The sequence below is a fragment of the Peromyscus leucopus genome, chromosome 9 (assembly GCF_004664715.2).
Source record: "Peromyscus leucopus breed LL Stock chromosome 9, UCI_PerLeu_2.1, whole genome shotgun sequence".
NCBI classification, from domain to species: domain Eukaryota; kingdom Metazoa; phylum Chordata; class Mammalia; order Rodentia; family Cricetidae; genus Peromyscus; species Peromyscus leucopus.
The window spans coordinates 35,891,466-35,902,758 of NC_051070.1; positions in this window are offsets into that span (position 1 = coordinate 35,891,466).

The window sequence follows — 11,293 nt, forward strand, 5'->3', positions numbered from 1 at the left end:
TTATGAAACCCCTCTCCTCAAGGCTCAGGGAATCTATGCAGAAGAGGAGGCAGAAAGATTTTTTTAATTCAGAAGTGATAAGTGACTAAAAGGAAGCAGCATCTTTCAGACACAATAGGGTTGATTCCCAGCTTGGACAAGACCTTCACAGGTTCAAACCAGATGAAATTCCAGCACTAAGAAGGGGAATTGGACATGGGCTTACACTCTAAACTACCCCTAAGAATAAGCTCTTAGCAGTTGATACCTTTTGGGAAAAGGAAAGAAATCAGTTTTCTCCGATGAAAGTTCTTTGGGTATATCAACAGCACTCTAAGGCAGACCACATGCTGAAAAATAATTGGCCGTCACAAAATGAACTCCAGGATTTTGTACACTTTATGTTTTGTTTTGCTTCAGCAATTTTGCCTTACTGGGTTGTTTGTTTTCTTTGATTTTCATTTCTTAATCTTATTTTTGAGATTATAATACAGATACAACATTTCTCCCTTCCTTTTCCCCACCAAACCCTGCTATATAACCCCTCTCTATTATCCTTCAAATCCATGGCCTCCTTTTCCACTAACTGTTTTCGAATTTATACACACACACGCATGTGTGTGTGTATATATATATATACACACACATACATATTTCTGCTCAGTCCATATAACATTAGTTGTATGCATGATTTTTTTGTTTTCCTTTATGATAGATGTGAGAGAATGAGAACAGAGAGTTTTGTGAGTATGAGGTTGAAGAGTATCTGGAAGAAGTTGGGGGAGTGGAAAGAATATGATTAAACAGTATAAAAAATTAGAAATAAAAAATTCAGCAATTGTATAAGAATTTCATATTTAATAAAAGGGTATGTTTGTGTGTGTGTGTGTGTGTGTGTGTGTGTGTGTGTGTGTGTGTGTGTGTGTTTTGTGGGCTGCAAGGTTACTTGAAATTAGGTAATGCACATATGGAGAAAAGTTTTGGGGATTTAGCAAGCACATGATGGATGATCTCTTAATTAATAATCTGGGAAAAACAATGTATTATTCCACCTATTCTCATCACATCTTTCTCTAACCATTTTGCTGTGTTGTCTATTTTCATAAAATAATTCTTATTTTTCCATTTTGATATTCCAAATCCAGTAAAACAATTAAACAAGATACTAGAAATGAGAAAGTTTCTGACGTTCTATAACATTTATGACTTTTAGAATAGGGACTACAATGCATTTCTAGCTAATAGGAACTTATTATTTGAATTGTTTCAAAATGTTCTTAAAGTTATAGCTATAGAGAAGATGGTATACTGTTCCTAGTTAGCTCAATGTCGCTGGAAGTTTTCTTGTGTCCCACCGGGTCTGTAGCTGCTCAGACCCAAGTAAACACACAGAGGCCTGTATTAATTAAAACTACTCAGCCACTAACTCAGGCTTCCTACTGACTAGCTCTTACACTTAAACTCAGCCCATTTCTGTTAATCTATATGTTGCCACAAGTTCTGTGGCTTTACCTGTGTGCTGTTACATGCTGCTCTCTGAACGGCAGGCTGGCATCTCCTGACTCAGCATTCCTTGTCACACAATTCCCCTTGTCTGCTTACCCCACCTATACTTCCTGCCTGCCTACTGGCCAATCAGCATTTTATTAAAACAGTGTACAAAAGCATTATCCCACAGCATTTCCCCTTTTCTGTTTAATTAAAAAGGAAGGTTTTAACTTTAACATAGTAAAATTACATATAACAAACAGTTATCAAGCAAGAATTACAGTTACAATATCTAGTCTATTTGTACTTGGCAAACTTAAAGAAAATATTCTATCCTATATTTGTGAGTCTAAAGTTTTTTATCTGATTTATCTTTTATCATAACCAAGGAAAATTATAACTATATAGTTCTTCAACTACATCAAAGACCCCAGAAGGATACACTATTACCTAAGTAAACAGGAAGAACATTATAAGTAACTTTCAAAAATCTAGAATGACAGAGACAGCTGGCTGCTTGGACAGTCACCAAAAGTTCCTCTGTAACTTTGGGGCATCCATCTTCAGCCCATAGGTCTAGTCTCTCAGTCATTTTTTGTTTTGTTTTTATTTGTTTGTTTGGGGGTTTTTTGGTGTGTGTGTGTGTGTGTGTGTGTGTGTGTGTGTGTGTGTGTGTGTGTGTATGTGTGTGTGTCCTGCAGAATGTCTGGCAGTTTCTTCTGTGAAACAGGAACCTGAAGGACCATCTTGCCTTGCAAAGTTCATTTTATTAAACAGTCCAGGCAAGAACAGTTTCTTGCGCAAATAGCTAACTTTTGCCATGAAGATAAACTCCACATGGAGTGTCTTTAGTGACCATCATCTTCCTTGAAGTAAATCGGTGCTGCCAGGAGCAGACATGTCTCAATGTCCAGAAAGTCAAAGTTCTTAAAATATTTTAAATGCCATATTCTGTAGGTCTTTGAAGTGTTTGAAGATTATCTACCTAACTGAATTATATCTATGTATACCTATAAAACTTAACACAGCTATAAGTTTGACTATCATAGAAGACTAATTAATAATCTGTATTTCTTAATTATCCATTACAATCTAAATGAGCTGCACAAACATAATGTCTTAAACAAGAGTAGAAATATAAACACAGTATAACAAAATTAACCTTAAATTTGTATCAATAAACTAAAATCTATAGCAATGTAAAACATTGTAAACAAGTTGCTCTTTAAAAGTAGGTTCAATAATATACCCTTTCATCCTATCATATCTATATCAGCTCAAGATGAGTTTCATAGTAGATGTCTAACAAGAGTGTTTAAGTATCTCTCCCAGTGCTAATTATATAATGGACACTAAATAGGCAAACTTCATCTCAATAGTATGAGGAGCATTCCTAAAGTTACCCCTCAACCATGTTTCATCTGATTTACTGAAGAAAAGAATCAAAGCAATTCACTGAAGACCTTGTATCCTGGATACCTAAAGACCTTGTATCCTGGATACCTAATGTTTGACATTTCATTTGGACTCACCTTAACACCAAAAACAGATATTAGCTTTTCATTTTGTAGGTGAGAAACTGTAGATGTAGACAGATTTTATAATTTGCCAAAGGCTCACAAATCCAGCTGTGTTCAACCCTAAAGTTGCTCATATTCAATTAGAATATGTTGCCATCCTAAAATCAAAGTTAAGCCCCATAGTCCTAGAAAACACCAGCTGCCTTATGTTAAGTAAACATAACATCATGACATCATCTGTTTTCTTCTGTAAACCTTTTGACCATTTACATAATTTAAATTTTTAACTACTCTCTCAGATGCCTAAAACAGAGATATTAAAAAAATGTTGATTTATTTTTAACAGAGCTCTAACATTTCAATTATCTAATAAGTATGAAGGATAATAGTAATGCATGCAAAGGAATTTTCTTTTCCAAATGGTTCCATTACTTCAGCATATTGCTTTCATTATGAAGAACTCCATTTCATATATTTGGCATATGTGAATTCTGTGTTTTGCCACATCCTTGTTCATAATATTGTTCTGCATTTATATCACAAAAATGCTTTTCCCTCTAAAGAGCTCATCATATTTTAAAACTAAATGGAAGGAATACCCTTGAAGTCAAGCTTTCTTGTCTTTCTCCTTTATTAAATTTTCAAAACATATTGAGATACATATTTAAAGCTTTTACAGTTAAGCCAGGACTAATTTCAACAAAGTTAGTAGACCTGGGTTCAATAATTCTAATCCATTGTGAGTTATTTTCATAATCAACTTTACAAAGTTAAGAATCACTATGGGTATAAGCAGGATTTCTGGAGAGAAAAATAGAAGAGGAGGAGAATCTAGGTGCACAGGAGATGCCAGGAGACATGGAGAGGAAATAGGAAGTACAAGATGAAAGAGAGGTAATGCCACATAATAGAACATGGATAAATCTAAATGGGTTAATTTAAGTTATAAGCACTAGTTAGAAAGAAGCCTAAGCTGTAGGCTGCACTATGATGATGATGATGATGATGATGATGATGATGATGATGATGATTGATGATAAAAAAAGAATTACTATGAAGGTGCTAGATAGACGGCTCAGCTGTTAAGAGCACTGGCTGCTCCTCTAGATTATCTTAATTCCCAGCACCCACATGGTAACTCACAACCATCTATAAATCAAGTCCCAAGGAATTGTGAATCAGATGCCCTCTTCTGACCTCTACCAGCATGAAGCTCATATGTGGTACACAGATATACATGCTTGGAAATCTCCCATACAGATAAAATAAAAGAGAATCACAGTGGAAACACAGTCTGAATATATACATATGGGCATTTCTATGACTGTTAAAAAAAAGATGGCAGCTGGGCAGTGGTGGCACACGCCTTTCATCCTAGCACTTGGGAGGCAGGGGCAGGTGGATCTTTGTGAATTCAAGGCCCACCTGGCCTACAGAGTGCATTCCAGGAAAGGCACAAAGCTACACAGAGAAACCCTATCTCGAAAAACAAAAGAAAGAAAGAAAGAAAGAAAGAAAGAAAGAAAGAAAGAAAGAAAGAAAGAAAGAAAGAAAGAAAGAAAGAAAGAAAGAAAGACAAGATGGATGGATTTCCTGTCTCTGCCTTCAAAGTGCTTGGATTACATGTGGGTTGCCATACCTAGACAGCATGTATGTGAGGTTTAGCAATCTGTACTCAGTTCTCACATTTGTACAGAAAATACCTCTGGAGCCATCTTCCAAATCCAAGAAGACAAGTTTATGTAAAAGAAAAACAAAAAACAAACAAAACAAACCTCATAAATCAGAATGGGGCTTTTCAGAGTGATCTGGCAAAATAGGAAAACAAAATACTAAGTCTTCAATTTAAATCTCTTTAATTCTGAAAAAAAAAACACTGATATCAGTCATATTGTTTTTGACTACCATTGTTTCCCTATGGTCTTACTCAAATTATTTTATTATCTAACCAAGGAGATCATGAGTCTCAAATCCTCAAAGAGTCTGGATTTCTGGGACCCAGTTTGTCTCAGCTACTTTAAGACAGCAAGCAAAAGGAAACTGAAATTCATTTAATGAGAGCAGGCACAAGAAGAAAAGAAATGTCCAAAGCTGTTTGTTTGAGAGTAGATGTCAAGACGAACTCAATGCATACATAAATGGTATAACTAGACATGATTTCTGAGGCACTGGAATCCTGGGTAAGGAGTCTTAGAGCTTGTCAGATGTTCCTTTGGGCAGGTAAGCATCTATTACAAATATTGGCAGAGATGAGGCATTTTGTGGACTGTAAACCTTTAAATGTCAAGGATGCTATATGCCTGGCTCATCTTCAGAAACAGCTCAAATGTCACCTCTTCTTGAAGGATACTGTGATAGGTCCCCATATCAGAATCAATTTCTTATTTTTTAGTGTCCATAGCATTTTATGTGTGTCAATAGACTCACCCCTGATTCTGTATATTATGACTAAATGTTTGTTGTCTGCACCCCATAGAATTCTTTGAAGTATGAAATCATCCCATAGTCATGATTTTATTATATAGCTTTGTAAGATTGGAATTGAGTGGGCACTTGATAGGTGTGTGTTAGGCTACCTTAACCCTTTTGTCACACACAAGTGTACAGAAAGGTTTAATTAGATTAGAACAGAAAGAATTAAAAACACTGAAACATATTTAACTAAGAGGGTAAAAATATTAATAAAAACAACAGAATTCATTAGAGTAGATGCAGATCAGTTGTGGTCACCGACGAGAGGTCTTTTAGGTTGCTGTTAAAGGTTCCCTAATGTATCTTAGAAAACATGCTAATGCAGAAAATACGAATTATAGGTTCCCCATTTAGGGATATTAATTTAACCTGTGGGAACACATTACCTACCAATGTAGAAGATAGACTGATGATTTCTATACTAAGCACAAAACTTTTAACCAGTCCACATTTATAGAATGTGAGGAAGAAACTTTCGACAAGGCAAAGGAGGAACCTGAGATGTGAGAATATAGACTGATGTAGAAGAGAGCTACAAGAAAGTATAAGGTCAAATGATTCACAACCTGAGGGAGTGGATTTGGAACTCTGATGTTGACAGGGAACAAAGCTATTTTGATATGCTGTGTTGAGATGAGCTATATATAAGCAGACTCATAAGAAAATGACTGAGCCAGGGGATGATTATCTTAAAAAGAGAGATAAACACCATAAAGAACATGTTGTACAAACACCAATCAAGTGAGTTGCCAGGAAGAACCTGAAAAGCTCACAAAAGCATTTCCCTCATTAGGATAAAGATTAGTCTCAGTTAAAGGAAATCATGCAGGAAGAGCTATTGAAAGGCTAGATGTGAACACAAGGCAACACAGTGCAAGGGGTTGGTGAACTGCAGTCAGCTGAGTGCTGTATGAGCTAATTAAGTGATGGGGTTTAATTCACTGGGATTGCATTTGTTCTTATTTTTAACCATTTACAGAAATAGCAAATTGATTTAGAAGATGACAGTCAATATTTACTGAGTAAATTGTATCAAGAACCATTTTACATAGACAATTTCTTTTACACTTAACTATCCTGAGAAACAGCTATTATATTATAGTCATTAAAAATGATAAACCTAATTTTGAGTTTATACCATTAAGTAAAGAGACAAAAATGCACATTCAGGCACTTGGATTCCACAAATCATGATTATTTTTTTTCTCTCATTTATCCCAGGCTGGGCTTGAACTCACTATGTAGTGGAGGATGACCTTGAACTGCTGATGCTTTTGTTTCCATTTCTTAAATGCTGGGGTTACAAGCGCACACCATCATTACTGGCCTATATATTGCTAGGAATCAAACCCAGTACTCTACCAACCGAACTTCATCCATAACCTAAAAATCATGAATTTTTAATACTAGAGTTTTATGAAGTTATTAGAAAACTACTGTTACCTTGACCATATAATTACACCCTGCTCTCTTAAAATGATATATATACAATAGTCTTTCCAACAGAGCATAGAATCTACATGAATATTGTCTATACATAAAACAAATTATTTTTTGTGCATCTTTCCTGGCAAGTATCCTACAATCTTTAGTGTAGGGCATTTTAGGAAAGGGAAGATTAAAGAAAGTGACATCGATTCAAGGTTCAGATTGGATATCATCATTAATCTTAGCATCCTATACTTACATTTGTCTGAACACAGAGAGATGGTTAGTTTTACAGGACAGGGTCAGAATCCCTATTTAACCGAAGTGTTTGTCTAGTCAAACTAGAAACAGAAACATAAAGGAAAGCAACTAGTCAGGCTTAGCAAAGTGAATGTAGTGCATGTTAAGATGTGTTACCATAATTGCCCCTTCAGAATTCAGAAGTTTATCTTTCTAGCCATCAGCTAGTGATTATACTCAACTACTTACAGCTGATTCCCCATTGGGAAATTATTTTTCAGTCTTCTAAATGAAACTGTCTTGCCATAGTATGTGCCCGCTCCACAGCAGCTGCATCAAATGACTGTCTGATAAAGGAGCACGAACACTCAGCAATGACTTTTAAAAATAATCTCCACAAACACAGGCAACAAAAGCAAAAATAGGAAAGTGGTATTACTTCAAGCTGAAAAACCTCAGCATAGCAAAGAAAGAATGAAAAACAAAAAAGTCAATGTAGCTGATAAAAATTTATTTGAAAACCATACATTTAATAAAATTAGTGTCCAAAATATATAAGAATTAAAACTACTGGATGGTAAGTAAATGAGTAATCTGATTTTTAAAATGAACAAAAAACATCCAGATAAATATTTCTTAAAAGGTATTATATGGCCATGAGATGAATGAAGAAAATTTCAAACATCACTAATCATTGGGATGATATAAATCAAAATCAGAATGAGATATCATTTCACTTCATTAAGAGAAATAGCATGAAGTTGGGTGTTAAGGGGTGGAGATAACCTGGGAGGAGTTGGGGGTGGGAAAGACATGATAAAATATATTATATTAAAATAATTTAAGAAAAATATGAAAAAATGAATAAGCATTATAAAAAAATGAAAGAGAAGTACTTCTGGGTATGTGGATTAAAGAGAGGATCTGTACTTTACTGATGCGAGTTTTTTTTGGGGGGGGAGGAGTTTGAGAGATTTCCCTCTACAATCATCCTGGTTGTCCTGGAACTCACTCTATAGACCAGGTTGGCTTGAAACTAATAGAGATCGCCTGTCTCCACCTCCAGAGTGCTGGGATTAAAGGTGTGTACCACCACTGCTTGGTACTGGTACAAACATAAATTGGTTAATCATTCCAAAATATAATATAAAGTTTCCCTCCGCATTAAAATGTAACTATTATATGACATAGCTCTCTCTCTCTCTCTCTCTCTCTCTCTCTCTCTCTCTCTCACACACACACACACACACACACCAAAATAGAGAGTATAGTGGCCACTGGTAAAATGAGGTTTGTTATGTATGGAGAAGCTGATGATGTTTGTCTAAGAAGGCATAAAGTATTATAAAGTATTATATTCACAAGCAGTCAGATCAAGAGAAGTATTGCATATCATGGTAACCATGGCTTTAATGCTGTAGTGTATTCTAGAAACTTGTTAAAAGAATAGATTCCATTTGTCCTCACCACATAAAAACAGTAATGATGATAGGCAATGAATATATCACATTTGACTAAGGGTATGTATATCAAAATATCACATTGGAGGCTGGGGAGATGGCTCAGAGTGTAAAAGAGATTTCTGTACAAGCATGAGAATCCATTTTTTTCATTTCCAGCATATAAATGCTAGATGGGAGTGGCAGCCTTCCTGTAATCCCACCATACAGAGAGGCAGAAACAAAATATCTTGAGCAAGCTGGTTTATCAGTTTTGCTCAAATTGGGAGCTCCAGCTTCAGTAAGAAACTCTATATCAATACATAAGGTCAAGAGCAACTGAGAAAGACGCTTAGCAACAATGTTGGATATCCACACCTACTTCACCCACACAGGCACAATTGCACTACTACACACACACTCATGTCTACACATATGTGAGCATGTAAATACACATGAATATTCATAGTACAATCCCATATACACACAGAAAAAAATCACATTGTACTCAATAATCATGAGCAATTATAAAGTAAGTTTTAGAACTGGGAAGATGGCAGAGTCTGTATAATTCTTACTTTCCAAGCAGGCAAACCTGCATTTGATCCCAAGACCCAAAATCAGGAACAAGGCAAGACTGTCTACTTTCTCCAAATCTATTCAATATAGTACTCGAGGTTCCATCTAGAGTAATAAGACAACAAAAGGAGATCAAGGGGATATAAGTTAGAAAAGAAGAAGTCAAAGTATTGCTGTTTGCAGATGGTATGATAATACACAGAAGCAACCCCAAAAATTCCACCAGGAAACTCTTACAACTAATAAACACCCTCAATGACGTGGCTAGATACAAGATTAACTAAAAACGAAATCAGTAGCCCTCCTTTATACAAAAGGCAAATGGGCTAAGAAGGAAATCAGGGAAACAACACCCTTCACAATAGCCACAAATAATATAAAATATCTTGGGGTAACTCTAATCAAGCAAATAAAAGACTTATATGACAAGAACTTTAAGTCTCTGAAAAAAGAAATTAGAGAAGATATCTGAAGTTGGAAAAATATCCCATGCTCTTGGATTGGTAGGATTAACATAGTAAAAATGGCATCTTACCAAAAGCAATCTATAGATACAATGCAATCCCAATCAAAATTCCAACACAATTCTTTCAGACCTTGAAAGAACAATGCTCAACTTCATATGGAAAACAAAACCCAGGTGTAACATGAATTGTTAGAATGCCTTATTAATAAAAACAAACCTGGTTCCAGGTATTGGGGTGAATGCTGAAAGATTAGAGAGACAGAACCAGCCACAATTAACCTCCCCTTGCCAACTTCTCTGCTGATCTCATTTCCTCAAACTGGAAGCTTCTGTGTCCTCATCCAAATGGATCTCAGCTGAACTGCTACTAAAAGCCTAAAGGCTTAACAGATTCTAGTTCCTGGTTTTCACACCTTATATGCCTTTCTGCTTCCTGCCATCACTTCCTGGGATTAAAGGTGTATGTCACCAAGCCTGGCTGTTTCCAGTGTGGCTTTGAACTCACAGAGATCCAGATGGATCTCTGCCTCCAGAATGCTAGGATTAAGGTGTGTGTACCACCACTTTCTGGCCTCTATGTTTATCTAGTGGCTGTTCTGTTCTCTGACCCCAGATAAGTTTATTAGTGTGCATAGTATTTTGGGGGAACACAATTATCACCACACCTATGGTAGCTAAAACAATCCTGTACAATAAAAAAAAAAAATTCTGGAGGTATCACCATTTCTGATTTCAAGGTCTACTACAGATCTATAGTAATAAAAACAGCATGCATTGGCATAAAAACAGACAGGTGGATCAATGTATTTGAATCATAAATCTACACACCTACAAACACCTAATTTTTGAAAAAGAAACAAAAATTATACAATGGAAAAAAAGAAAACATCTTCACAAATGGTACTGGCATAACTGGATGTCAGCATGTAAAAGAATACAAATAGATCCATATCTTTTGCCTTTCACAAAACTTAAGTCCAAGTGGATCAAAGACCTCAGCATAAATCCAATAACACTGAACCTGATAGAAGAGAAAGTGGGAAGTAGCCTCAAATGCACTGGTACTGGAGACCACTTCCTGAATATAACAACAGTAGCACAAATCTTGAGAATCACAATTAATAAATGGCACCTCATGAAACTGAAAAGCTTCTGTAAGGTAAAGGACACTGTCAATAAGACAAAATGGCATCCTACAGAATGGGAAAAGATCTTCACCAACTCCACATCTGAAACAGGGCTGTTATCCAAAATATATAAAGAATTCAAGAAACTAGACATCAAAAAACCAAATAGTCCAAATTAAAAATGGAGTACAGATCTAAACAGAGAATTCTCTACAGAAGAATCTCAAATTGCTGAAATACACTTAGTGTTGTCCAATCCTTAGCCATTTGGAAAATGCAAATCAAAATGACTCTGAGATTCCATGCTACAGATTAACTAAGACCAAAAACACTAATGACATCTTATGTTGGAGAGGAGATGGAGTGAGGGAAATACTCTTCCACTGCTGTGGGAGTGCAAAGTTGTATAACCACTTTGAAATTTAATATAGCTGTTTCTCAAAAAATTGGAAATCTATCTACCAAGCTCTACCATTCTTGGGCATATACCCAAAGGATGCTCAGTCATACCACAAGGACACTTATTCAACTATATTCATAGCAGTGTTATTCATA